Source organism: Pelodiscus sinensis, chromosome 8 (genome assembly GCF_049634645.1).
Source record: "Pelodiscus sinensis isolate JC-2024 chromosome 8, ASM4963464v1, whole genome shotgun sequence".
Lineage (NCBI taxonomy): Eukaryota > Metazoa > Chordata > Testudines > Trionychidae > Pelodiscus > Pelodiscus sinensis.
Genome location: NC_134718.1, coordinates 12,237,464 through 12,251,287, shown reverse-complemented (window position 1 = coordinate 12,251,287; position 13,824 = coordinate 12,237,464). Strand labels below are relative to the sequence as shown.

Sequence of the window (13,824 nt, the reverse complement as noted above, 5' to 3'; positions counted from 1 at the left end):
CCGGGGAGGCGGGTGCAGGGCAGGTGGGCTGGGCAGCGGGGGCGACAGGCAGGGAGAACGCGGCGCTTGCCGCCCTGTGCCTCCCCCTGCTGGCTGCCAGGGCCAGAGCTGCATAGCCCGGGCCAGTAACTAAAACAGGCTTTTCAAAGCAGCCCTTCTCCCACAGGGGGACTTCAGAAACCAACCACAGAGGGAGGGGGTCCTGGCCTGCATCTACACATCTGCCTTCTCTCTCATGGCTTGAACAAAGACACCAACTGGCGGGGCCCTTATAGTCAACACCTAAAGGACATGAAAAGCTAGATATGGGACACTTCCAGCTACCTCATTAGCACCGCACTACAGTGGACAGGTATTTTTTCCTTCCCCTTCTTTTTCTGTCATAAATTGGGAGGTTCCCCCTTTTTTTGCCACTCAGATTTTGCCCAGGAAAGCACATGATACTAGATATAGTTTGGTTAGTCTCTAAGGCTACGTCTACACTGTAGCGCTATTTTGTTATACCGGAGTGGCTGTTTTGCGTCTTTTGAGTGCCCTCATGTTTTTGAAATATAACAGGCTCGCTATTCGAACGTCCCTGTAAACTTCATTCCAGGAGTAATGGATGTTTTGAAATAAGCTATTTCAAAATTGACTTGAAATAAATTTGCGTAGCTCAAATTGCGTAACTTATTTCAAGCTCTGGGTGCGGCACCCTAAGCTGCTACATCGCTGCTACCCTCTGCCTCCATCTTTCCAACCATTAAATCACATCAGTGAAAAACACATTAAATACTTTCCTAATGCTACTTTTCTATGGAAACAATTCCTAGAATTGCCACTTTGTTAGACCTTTGTGTCTGAGAAAGAAGGCCATCGTGAGACAGTCTCTGTATTGAGATGTTGATCATGCTATTACAACAAGGTGGAGAGCCTCATAGTATTTGGAAAAAAGAATACGTTGGCCGTCTCTGTCAGAACTGGGATTAGATTCAGGTCTATGAACTGACCATAGTTCACCTCTGGAAAGAGAATCGGCGCCACTTAAAGAGCTCAGAATAGGCTGATAATGAAATGGGTTTCTGGCTGATAATGAAATATTTTGTTTCCACATAAAGGGGCATTGACAAACTGAAATTTAGGGCCTGGGTTCTCATTGCTGTACACCTCTTTCTTGTCCATTTCTGGCATGATCACAGGAGATGCTTAATAATTTAACATATACATGACTACATTTTCAAGAGTTGCCACTTACAGGTTCAAAAACCTTTAGAAGAGCAATTCATATTAATTCGAATAATTGAAATAGCTATCACCATTCATTCAGTGTCAAGAAGGGATCAATAAGTTTATAATAATAATTATTTGTAGCATGCCCCAGTTGGGATGGGGGAACACAAATATCTCCCACATCTTCCCCAGGAAGGTCTTTAACATACAGTGACCATCTCAAAGACTGGATACTACTCCTGAGACTATGTGGCAGGATGAAAGTTTATTTTGAGACAATTGGCAATCTACCCACTAGGAGCTACACAGAGGCTATCACAATCCCAGAGCAATCATCTAATTGGAGAAACAATCTTCAGCACTAAGCTGTGAAAGGCAATTACATTGGCTATTACAGTACCACATACTTTAGCTAGTGTGATGATGCACAAGGTCAGAAATAAAAAGTCATTAGCTACCCATGGTGTAAATGTACAGCAAACCTTTAGATATGTACTGACTGAAACTATTACCTACTAGGAAATGGTGCCTATAAATAGAAATAAGTAAAACAGTCACACACAGGTGTGTGATGTGATTTTGACATCATAAACATCCAGAGATGTCCACAGGTTCCCAGGATACTAAAGTTCTTTCCTAATTCTGGAGACTTCCTGATGTTATCTAAGAGACTATTACAATACTACTGTCATGATGTGCCAAGTTATACTGGTTTATAAAGGAAAGTTGTGTTTCTGTTTAGTAAGATTAACAAAATTAACAATTGCCATTAACAACTGCCAAACCAGAAAGTCCCAGATCACAGAAATTCAACTTGTATGACTAACTATATTACTAAAACAAATTTCCGATATTACTTTAGAAGTATTGAGTTTCCTTATTCTGTTCATTTGCCAACATTTTCAAAAATCTCCTGCTATAGCCAATTTTCTTGGAACTCTGCTGCACTCTACTGAAATCAAAGGCAACACTTGCAATAATTCTCATTGGTAGAAGGATGCAGTCTTCAGTAAATCATTCCTATCTCTCCCCCATCGCTGCCAACCCAAGCACCCCCCTCTTCCTCTTCCTCTTTTTCAAAACATTCAAAGTGTGCTCATACTATAGAGTTATATAGTGGCATTATGATATGTTCTGCTTTATCCCTTTCCAGTGTGCATTATTTTGCATTTATCAACATGGAATTTCATCTGTCCTTTTGTTGTCCAATCATCCAGTTTTGTGAGATTCCTTTGTAACACTTCACAGTCTGCCTTGGACTAGGGATTTAAGCGACTAGTTGAGGAGCTGATTACTCAAGTGACTACTCGACTAGTCGCTCCCCTCCCCCCGCTGCATCTATTGACTGTGCACTGCGTGAAGAAAAACTTCCTTTTGTTCATTTTAAACTTGCTACCTATTAATTTCAATTAGTATCCCCTAGTTGCTATATTATGAGAACAAGTAAATAATTTTTCCTAATTTACTTTTTCCATGCCAGTCATGATTTTATAGACTTCTATCATATCCCTGCTTAGGGTATGTCTAGACTGCTAGGATCTATCGGAAAAAGATATGCAAATGTGCTCCTCATTTTGCGTATCTTTTTCTGATACTTTTGTTGGAAGAGGCCTTTCCAAAATTTGACCCATCTAGACTGGGCCAAATTTAGGAAAAAAAACCCCTATTTCGAAAGTCCCCTTCTTCCTCGTGGAACGAGGAATACAGGGGCTTCCAAAAGAGCGCGTTTGCTCTTCCACAAAAAAAAGCAGAAGAGAAAACGCTTTCCCTGGACGCCACGGATTTTTTTCAGGATACCTGTGGTATCCCAAAACCCCCCTGCAGTCTAGCCATACCCTTAGTCTCCTCTTTTCTAAGCTGAAAAGTCTAAGTCTTTTTAATCTCTCTTCAAACGGGACCCGTTCCAAACCCCTAATCATTTTTGTTGCCCTTTTCTGAACCTTTTCCAATGCCAATATATCTTTTTTTGAGAAGAGGCGACCACATCTGCACGCAGTATTCAAGATGTGGGAGTACTGTGGTTTTATAGAGGCAAAAGGCAACTATGTACAGTACTTGAACTAATACTGTTTGGGAATGACTGGGAAATATGTGCAACACATCAGAATCTTTTTATTTGTAGAATGGACGTATTTGAGAAAAGCTTTTCCATCTGCTATGTTATGAAATTATGCATATAAGAAGACTCCTGGCCCCTAAATATAGAACTTTTTAATGTTATCTGCTCAGCTGGAGCCACAAGTCTAAAGCACATAATTATCTTCTTACTATCACTGAATACAATGACAATACATGTAAACTACTTGTACAACAGTAATGACTCTTAGAAGGGCTGTAGAATATCTTGTATAAATATATCACGTGAATAACGAAGTGTAACTATGAGCTGTTATGTAACTATGAGCTACTGAATGTCTAATGCAACACCCCTTCAAGCCATGTTTACTCACAAAACTAGTCACTGGAGTTTTCAGATAGTTGAAACATTTCCTTTTCCGAACCTGGGTCTGATGCGTTCTGTACTGTTGCCACACCTGTCTCTGCTATGGATGCAGGCATCAGAATACACCAAGGCTACATCTAGACTGGCATGATTTTCCGCAAATGCTTTTAACGGAAAAGTTTTCCGTTAAAAGCATTTTCGGAACAGAGTGTCTAGATTGGCACGGGAGCTTTTCCACAAAAGCACTTTTTGCGGAAAAGTGTCCGTGGCCAATCTAGACGCGCTTTTCCGCAAAAAAGCCCCGATTGCCATTTTCGCGATCGGGGCTTTTTTGCGGAAAACAAATCTCAGCTGTCTACACTGGTCCTTTTGTGCAAAAGTTTTGCACAAAAGGGACTTTTGCCCGAACGGGAGCAGCATAGTATTTCCGCAAGAAGCACTGATTTCTTACAGTAGGAAGTCAGTGCTTTTGCAGAAATTCAAGCGGCCAGTGTAGACAGCTGGCAAGTTTTTACGGAAAAGCGGCTGATTTTCTGGAAAAACTGGCCAGTCTAAACACAGCCCAAGTGTTCCCTGTTCTGTTCATTCCCTCTGGGGCAATGGCCGCTGTCAGAAGACAGGACAGTGGGCTAGATGGATTTTTGGTCTGATCCAGCATGGCCGTTCTTACATTGTTATGATATTACATGGCACAATGTTGTATGATTGCAGATTTCTGCTTTAATTTAAAAAAATAATTAAAATATAATCGTGTCATAGCTTATTTAGGGCATATGGGTACATCTTCAGTGCAGTGACCTGCATGGGCCCAACAGCATTTCACTAGAGAGTGATCTAGCCTGTTACTTGCACTTTTTTGCCAATCTCTCCTTCCCCAAACACCTAGCCGCTTGCTACATTACTCTATTATAACAACCAGGGAAATCTGTTGCCATCATGCTCATGGAGAATTCCCTCGTCAAAGCTGATGGGGCTGCGAGTTGGGGGTTTGGACGCTCTTCACATTGGTACTGATTTTTCATCTATCTTCCAACATAAATGGGTCTAAGCTTTCATGGGCTGGAGCCCACGTCGTCAGATTCATGAAGTGGAATCCTGTGTTTGATAGGAATATGTACACATACAACACTCCCATCTTTGCACATATCCCTACCAAACTGAAGATTCCGCTTTATGCATCAGACAAAGTGGACTCCAGCCCATGAAAGCTGATGCCCAAATAAATGTGTTGGTCTTTAAGGTGCCACAGGACTCATTGTTTTGGCTGAAACAGACTACTATGGCTACGCCTCTGACACTTAGAACTGGGTCTGCAGTCCAGTCTTTTAGTATAGCAAAGCTCCAAGCTTCACCAAAGCAGAATTTCTCCTTATCCCTAATCTGAATAATTTCTGTTAGGCCATTTTTTCCCTTGGGGTAGAGTTACACAGCAAAAGCTGTGCATGGGCTGGCCTATCCAACCTTGCTTGAATTCAGCTTGTGTAACACAGTGCGGGAAGACAGAGTGGACTTCTGTCAAGGCTGTTTGCCACTAAAGGCATGTGTTAAAACTCCACAAGGTTACAGATTCCCTGGCCTTAAATTGGTGTTGCTGCCACCACCCATATGCAAAAGCCTCTTTGAGGCCCCAAGAAGGTGCATTTGGGAATTCCTTGCCATAGGGGACCCTCAAACTTTTTTAACACTCCCTCTGGAGAGAGCTTGAAAAATAGTACTCGCTTTAATAGTTGGTTTTGCAGTCATAAGCACATGCACACAGAACCTCTTACCTTCTCGGACACAAGAACCAGCTCATAGTCTTAAAAGGGTGATATTTATTAACAAAACAAAGTAAACACTCTTGCTGAAACACTACTTGGCTGCTAGGTGTTACCGAGCAATTGAAAAAAAAAATTAAAACACAGAGGCTGTGTCTAGACTGCATCCCTTTTCCGTAAAAGGGATGCAGATTAGACACATCGCAATTGCAAATGAAGGGGGGATTTAAATCCCCCCATGCTTCATTTGCATAAACATGGCTGCCGCTTTTTTCCGGCTCGGAGCTTTGCTGGAAAAAAGCACCAGTCTAGATGGGGATCTTTCGGAAAATAAATCCTTTTCTGAAAGATCCCTTATTCCTCTTAAAATAATTCACTTTCAAATTCACTTCCTGCTTCCCTAGCATTCCTGGGGACTCTCTAGGACCTACTGTCTATTGTTTTAATCCTTACAGGGAAGTCAGTTAGGGTTAGGTCTCAAGAGTTAACCACTGTGAAAAGTCTTTAGTTGACTATATGACTGGAACGTCCAGAAAAGGAAACTATCCCTCCCATTCATCACAGCTTCAGAGAAGGCTAGTGATCTGAGCACATCCCCATGGTCTCTGCTAAGCTTGTACTACCCATGCTGGGGTCCGTGTTGTGCTGTCTTCACTGCTGTTGTTACCTGAGCTAGCGAGAGTCAAACTAGCTCAGATAGTATAGCCTATGCACAAAGAGGACTCTGACAAGATAACCTGCCCAGGCGGCATCTTGGAGTTTCGTATATAACACCTCCATGTTTTCTATATCATATGTACCAGAAAGGAATTAATCTCAGTCTCTCCCAGGCTGTGCAGTACAAAAAACTGAGTTTTGATCAATCCATTTGTGAGTGTACAGAGAGAACACACACTTGTCTCTGAATGGACACTGGAAGAAGAGCTGTTGAGTGAAAAGGCTCTATTTTTGCTTAGGCTATTTAAAGCATGGGCCACACTCCAAACAATCCTTTTCCCCCTTAAAATACAGTTCTGCTACAGTTGTGCCTTTTGCCAGTATGTTAATTGGGTGTTTTCTTCCCCACTAACCTTACGCTGTAACTGTCATTCCCTTTCCTCAACTGCGCGCAGCTGTGCAGGCGGAAATTACGGTTAGCTAATGATTACTTCGGCTCCAAAAAATCTGTGGCAGAATGATGAACTCTACCTCCAGCCACACTGCCTGTCTCAGCCCTGCAGGGTTCCCCCCAGGTCGACAGCTCTTCAAAATGCATACACATGCCGTCACTCCCCAACCACCACATCTGATAGAGTAAACCTGCTGCAATCCAAAATACAATCTGTTACACGTGAGAGAGGCAGGTAGATGGAAAGATTCAACAGTTATTAAAATGCCTGATCTTTTGGGGAATGGAAGGGAAGCTTATATGAAATACTGCACTTAGGAAATAAAAATCACCTTCCATTGTATATAAACTTTGTACATGCATCTCCAGGGCTGTGTTTACATTGGCGCGATTTTGTGCAAAAGCAGCCACTTTTGTGCAAAAACTTGCTGCCTGTCTACACTGGCCGTGAGTTCTTGCACAAGTACACTGACATTCTAATGTATGAAATCAGTGCTTCTTGCACAGGAACTCTGATGCTCCCGCTCAGGAATAAGCCCTCTTGTGCAACTGTTCTTGCGCAAGAGGCCAGTGTAGACAGGCAACATGAATTTCTTGCACAAGAAAGCCCTATGGTTAAAATGGCCATCATAGCTTTCTTGTGCAAGAGAGCATCTACACTGGCATGAATGCCATTGTGCAAAAGCACATCTCTTGCGCAAATGCACGTGCCAGTGTAGACGCTTTCTTCTGGAAGAGTTTTTGCACAAGAACTCTTCCGCAAAAGAGTTCTTGCGCAAAATCATGCCAGTGTAGATGTATCCCAGAAGTTTAAAATTTTTCATGGCCAACGTGTTTGTGCATGTTACAAAGTATTTAAACAAACCAAACAGTACTTTCTAAAGAAAATATTTGGAGAACATTTCTGTGTATTTTCCTTAAAGCAAAATACCATGTTTTCATACATTTAAACAGCACAAACAAATGCCGTTTCTGCAAGAAATCAGCTAATTAAATATGCCACATAGCTGATTTTACACTAATTGCTACCAGGTTCCCAAGCAAAACTGGAACATTTTTGTGGCTGTCACAATAAAGCCAACTAAGCATTTACCATTTTAATCCTTGTTCTTAGCTCATCTATATTTAATAGGAAGACTATTAAAAAGACGATTACACTAACTTCTAAAAGATAATATAGCTATATGCGACACCAAGATAATTGGCTCACTCATCTATATAGGAAAGACGGTCTGACCTCTATTATCCTAATGTGTTTATTCATAAATACAAGTGCCTTTTTGTTTTTTACTCTAATTGCACTCCATTGTGTGTCACTGTGTTACCGGACACTTGAGTGAACATAGACAGGTCACAGTAGAAACAATGTCTATCAATAAGGCTGAAGATTGGGAAGCATGAGCTAGGTTCTCTTCCACCTCTGCACTTACCTGGTCACTTCACCTCTTTCCACCACCCATTCTTTAGCTGGTAAGCTCCCCAGGGCAGGCAATGCCTCTTAAGCAGCATTTGGACAGGGTCTAGAAAATGGGGCCCTGATTTTGGCTGGGGCCTGTGGCCATCTGCTGTGTACTCCTTCATGAAATAGCATAGCTTAGAGCCCTCCTGGTTCTCCCTCTAACTTACACCCCAAAGTACATTCATTTTCTAGGCTTCTTCAGGCCCAAACTTTTCCCTCTGGAGGCTTCCAGTTTGCTTTTTCCAAGGCTTCAGATGTGCGATACCCATAGGCTATGTCTACACTGGAAGTTTCTTGCGCAAGAACTCTTTTGCGGAAGAGTTCTTGTGCAAAAACTCTTCCACAAGAGAGCATCTATACTGCCATGTGCTTTTGTGCAAGAGATGTGCTTTTGCACATGAGCATCCATGGCAGTGTAGATGCTCTCTTCCACAAGAAAGCTCTGATGGCCATTTTAACCATAGGGGCTTCTTGCGCAAGAAATTCATGTTGCCTGTCTACACTGCTCTTTTCTGGAAGAGCTCTTGTGCAAGAGGGTTTATTCCTCATGGAGAGAGGAATAACTCCTCTGGAAGAAGCCCTGTTTTACAATGCTATATTGTAAATTTACTTCTGGAAGAACGCTCATGCAGTGTAGACAGCCGGCAAGTTTTTGCGGAAGAACAGTTGTTCTTCCGTAAGAAGCGGCCATTGTAGACGTAACCTGTGCTATAGTTTCTCTGCACAGGGAAACTCTCCAGCTACGTCTGCACTGGCATGATCTTGCGCAAAAATTCTTTTGCAGATGAGTTCTTGTGCAAAAACTCTTCCAGAAGAGAGCGTCTACACTGGCATGTGCGTTTGCGCAAGAAATGTGCTTTTGCGCAAGAGCGTCCATGCCAGTGTAGACGCCCTCTTGCGCAAGAAAGCTCTGATGGCCATTTTAACCATAGGGCTTTCTTGCGCAAGAAATTCATGTTGCCTGTCTACACTGGCTTCTTGTGCAAGAACAGTTGCGCAAGAGGGCTTATTCCTGAGCGGGAGCATGAGTTCTTGTGCAAGAAGCACTGATTTCATACATTAGAACGTCAGTGTACGTGCGCAAGAACTCGCGGCCAATGTAGACAGGCAGCAAGTTTTTGCGCCAATGTAGACATAGCCTCCTAGTCCCAGGGCAGGCCCTGGCCTCTCAGGAGGCTTTCTTGCAGGTGCCCTTCCTGCCCTGCTCCCTGGGCTTACAATTTCTTCTCCCTGGTTAGCAAATTCCATTTCCCTCTTCTTTATGGGCCCATTCCAGCTTCCCCAGCTTGCCAGGCTCTGGCTTTCAGCCCCACTCTCTGGGGGGGTTCTTTGGCTAGCACACTTCTTCTCCTTGGTTGAGAGGGGCCTCACAGCCCTCCTTCTTAAGGCTGTGCTGTAATTCAGGCAGGTTTTCCTATCCCTCATTCCTGCCCTAGAGAGCCTCCTTGACTCATTGTTCCCAACTTAGCATTCTTCGGGCTAGCTCTCCTCTTCCTGGCCTCAGCTAACCTCTGGGCTTTTATCATGGTCTGGAAGCAGCTCCCTGATTACTATCTGTCCCCTTGTCCCCAACTTGTCTGCTATGCCCTGTTTCCTTAAAGGGGCCACGAAACAGGGTTTGAGCCCCACTCTCTGTTAGTGGGGACACACCACCTTGTGCCATGGCATTTAGGTACAACCCTAATAAAAAGAATAAATGGCATGTCTCAGACGGGTGAGGGTAAGAGGGCGGAGGTGTAGAGAAGGTCTTGGGAGAGGCATGAGCTTGAAATGTTATTCATCACCTAAAAGAAAATGGATGTTTGGATTTCAGTTAGTTGGATTTCACACCAAAAGGAGCTCCAAAGAGGCACCACATGCCTTTAAAAGCACAATCATACTGGTGTCATGCGGCATAAAATGCAGCAGGGATTTTCTTCCCTTCTACCATGTATCCTTTAATGACGAGTCATGTGACCTATTCAGCTAATGAAGACTTATAAATGACCATTTGATTTCAGTGCACAGTGGACATGGCAAGTAGACAGTTGGATATTTGGAAAGGATACCTGAAAAAAGCAGCATCACGTGGACAACTTGTTACATCAGAGGATGAGAAGACGCCTCAACAGCTGGCTGAGGTAAGCCTACTGTAAAGGCTTTCATCTTTATCTCAAAGCTGGAAGAATTGTAAAAGCGGTTGGGTGGCTGAGACAACATGGCATGCTCTGAGAAAGTTCTGAGGTATGAACCACATATGTGACAAAGCAAACTAGACACTTAAGTCTCTTATAATTAGCACTAGACAGAAGATGCTTTTCAAGAAGGGCTATACTACATCAGACCAAAGGTCCATCTAGCATGGTATCCTGTTTTCTGACAACGGCCAATGCCAGGTGCCCCACAGAGAATGAACAGAGAATCAAGTAATTCATCCCCCCCTGACACCCAGTTCCAGCTTCTGACCAACAGAAGCTTGGGATACCATTGCTGCCCATCCTGGCTAATAGCCATTGATGGACCTAGCCTCCATGAATTTATCAACTTTTTTTTGAACTCTAAGTCTTAGACTTCACAACATCCTCCGGCAAGAAGTTCCACAGGTTGACTGTACGTCGTGTGAAGAAATACTTCAGTTTGTTTGTTTTAAACCTGCTACCTATTAATTTCATTTGGTGACCCCTCGTTCTTGTATTATGGGAGTGAATAAATAATTCTTTATTCACTTTTCTATACCAATCGTGATTTTATAGACCTCTACTATATCCCCGTTTAGTCATCTCTTTTCCAAGCTGAAAAGTCCCAGTCTTTTTAACCTTTCCTCCTCATTCCAAAGCCTTAATCATTTTTGTTTCCATTGTCTAAACTTTTTCCAATGTTAAGATATCCGTTTTGAGATGAGGCCACCACATTTGCACACAGTATTCAGAATGTAGACGTAGATTTATATTCCAATGTGTATTACTTGGTATTTATCAATACTGAATTTTATCTGCCATTTTGTTGTCCAGTCATCTAGTTCTGTGAGATCCTTTTGAAGTTTTTCAGTCTGCTTTAGACTTGACTATCTTGAACAGTTTAGTATCATCTGCAAATTTTGCCACCTCGCTGTTTACCCCTTTCTCCAGAAAGTACCTCTTTCACAGTAACTGAAGCAGATTAGTATTATCTTTTTAATCCTATCGTTTGGTTCTCTCTCATCCCTGATTTTATTTCATCTAATTGATAACACAAGGTTACTCATTGGTGATCTCAAAAGAAACGAAGCTCTTTTTGCTGTTATGTTACTTGTATCACTGTAGCCTCTGGATTGGGACCCTATTGTGTTAGACACTGTCCTCACAGAGAATAGAATAAGAAATAGTTCCTGCCCCGAAGAGCTTCTGGTTTAAACAGACAAGAGAGATGAAAGGTGGGAGAAAGGAAGTATCATCACCTCCCATTTACACATGGGAACAGAGACACATCATTGGAAGTATACTGGAAAGTCTGTAGAGCGGGCAGGTCTCATTCCCAAGCCTGTGTTTTAACCCTGAAATCATGCCTCCTCCTTTAGTGACTATTCCGATTTGGATGTTTCTCATAAACTGTTATTTTTTCCAGCTGTATTAAAATAATAAAACTCTCCAGTCACTTGGGATCATTATGTTTATCGTTGTGTAGCAGGCAGAGTTAAAAATCTTATGAACCGAGGAGCTAGTTACAAACAGCTCACGCTCTGGTAAAGATTTGAAATTCCTCCGGAAACCCACTGTCAAAAGATTATCTTAGGTCCCAGCTAAGGTTTACGCTGAGGTTTAACACTAGCTGAGCTCATTCAGAAGTGAGAGGTGTTTGGGGACGGTGTCAAGTCTAGTTGCTTGAAGACATTCATCCACATTACTGAAACGCCACAGGACTTGGCTAAGAAAATCAGCGTAACCGGTGCCCTCTGCACCTGCAGTGATTAGAAGTGGAATGAGAAGGCTGGGTTACAAGACCAGAAAGATAAGTCAGCAGAGTTATAAAGGAATTTTATCGAAGCGCTAGAAATTCCAACCATTCAATGGGATTGTGTCTATCCCGGCACAAGGTGGTAGGTCATAAGGTGGAGGGAGCCTTACTTGCACCTTTGTGACTTAAGTGACTTTCCCCAAATCACAGAAAGTGTCTTTGGTGGGGGGAGGGAATATTAGAACCTGGGAGGAGCCCCCGATGCCTGTTCTACTGACTGGCCCATCCTGTGTTCACACACATTCTGCTTCCGAGATGGGATAGTAAATAGTTACTTTAAAGTCACTTAAAATTCAGTTGCCCATTGAGGAAATTAGCGTCATTACATACTCATCTAAAAGGCTACTCTCCTTTAAAGGCTGAGACCTCTGATATTTCCCGCCTCTGTGGCCCAGCCAGAAAAGTGTGTTCCCTTGAGAAAAGAGGAAAGGTGTGTATTGAACAAACTATTTTTTGAAATAAAAAAGCACAATAAAACAAAACAAAAAAGCCGCCCATTTAGCAAATCAGAGATTTCTAGTTAGTCCCACGCCTCTGTTCCACGAAAGACAATAAAAATTATATAAACAGCATAAGAAACCAACAGGAAGGCCTCAGTGAAAGGGTTCATGAATAGACTTAATGGATAAGCCCTATTAAAAGAAAATCCCACAAGCTAAAAACATGTAGCACTCGAGGTGTGCACGGGGTTTTTCCAGGTTTTCATACAGTAATAATAATATCGGTTTTTACAGTGCTTTACAAATTGCAGGCTCATTACCCTGGTGTGTTAGGCCAGTAAATATGATCCCCATTTTACAGCTGGCCGAGAGATTAAGTGATTTGCTCAAAGCCACAGAGGGGGTAAATGCAGGAGCCCGGAAGAGATCTCAGGAGTTCGTCTCTGCAGGGGCTTAGAAGTGGCAGCAGAGTCAAGCAGACAGGGCACGGGACTGATAAAGGAGATCTGGGTTCTGTTCCTGACACTGCCAGTGACAAGCTCAAAAGCTTGTCTTTCTCACCAACAAAAATTTGCCCAGTAAAAGATACTGCCTCACTTGCCGGATCTCTCAATGTTGGGACAATTCACTTAATCTCTCCTTACCCAGTTCTTCACTTTGCCTCACTCGTCTAGGTAGAATTTACACATTTCAGCATGGGGACTGCCTCTCACTATGGGACCTATTGAAATCAAGGGGAGTTTTGCCATTGATTTTTAAAGGAACTGGTATTTCACCCTGGCTACGTCTACACTGGCATGATTTTCCGGAAATGCTTTTAACGGAAAAGTTTTCCATTAAAAAGCATTTTTGGAAAAGCGCGTCTAGATTGGCAGGACGCTTTTTCGCAAAAGCACTTTTTGCGGAAAAGCGGCCATGGCCAATCTAGACGTGCTTTTCCGCAAAAAAGCCCCAATCGCCATTTTTGCAGTCGGGGCTTTTTTTCAGAAAACAGATCTCTGCTGTCTACACTGGCCCTTTTGCGCCAAAGTTTTTCGGAAAAAGATTTTTGCCCGAACGGGAGCAGCATAGTATTTCCGCAAAAGCACTGACAATCTTACATGAGATCGTCAGTGCTTTTGCGGAAATTCAAGTGGCCAGTGTAGACAGCTGGCAAGTTTTTCCGGAAAAGCAACTGCTTTTCCAGAAAAAGTGGCCAGTCTAGACACAGCCCCTGTATTTACTCAGCCTACAGTGCTTAACACAAGGGCCCCCAACTTCAGTAATAGTCCTGTACTGTGCTTCAACACACTATGAACATAAGAGTTACTGCAACAACCGAGAAAATGCACAACATTCTTGCCGTACAGTGGAGCCACACTAAGTTACATTTATAACATAATGGGTACGTCTAGACTACATGCCTCTGTCGCCAGAGGCATGTAGATTAGGCTACC

At 42.8% G+C, this 13,824-nt stretch overlaps 1 long non-coding RNA gene across 1 annotated transcript in view; it reads left to right on the top strand.

Moving 5' to 3' along the window:
* Window positions 1–111: 111 nt before the first annotated feature.
* LOC112544318 (uncharacterized) overlaps window positions 112–13,824 on the top strand; it is a 119,552-nt gene continuing 105,839 nt past the window's right edge. Inside the window, exons 1-2 of the long non-coding RNA XR_012905554.1 lie at window positions 112–352; window positions 9,977–10,096. This is a non-coding gene — a long non-coding RNA (uncharacterized LOC112544318). The remainder of the gene's footprint in view (window positions 353–9,976; window positions 10,097–13,824) is intronic.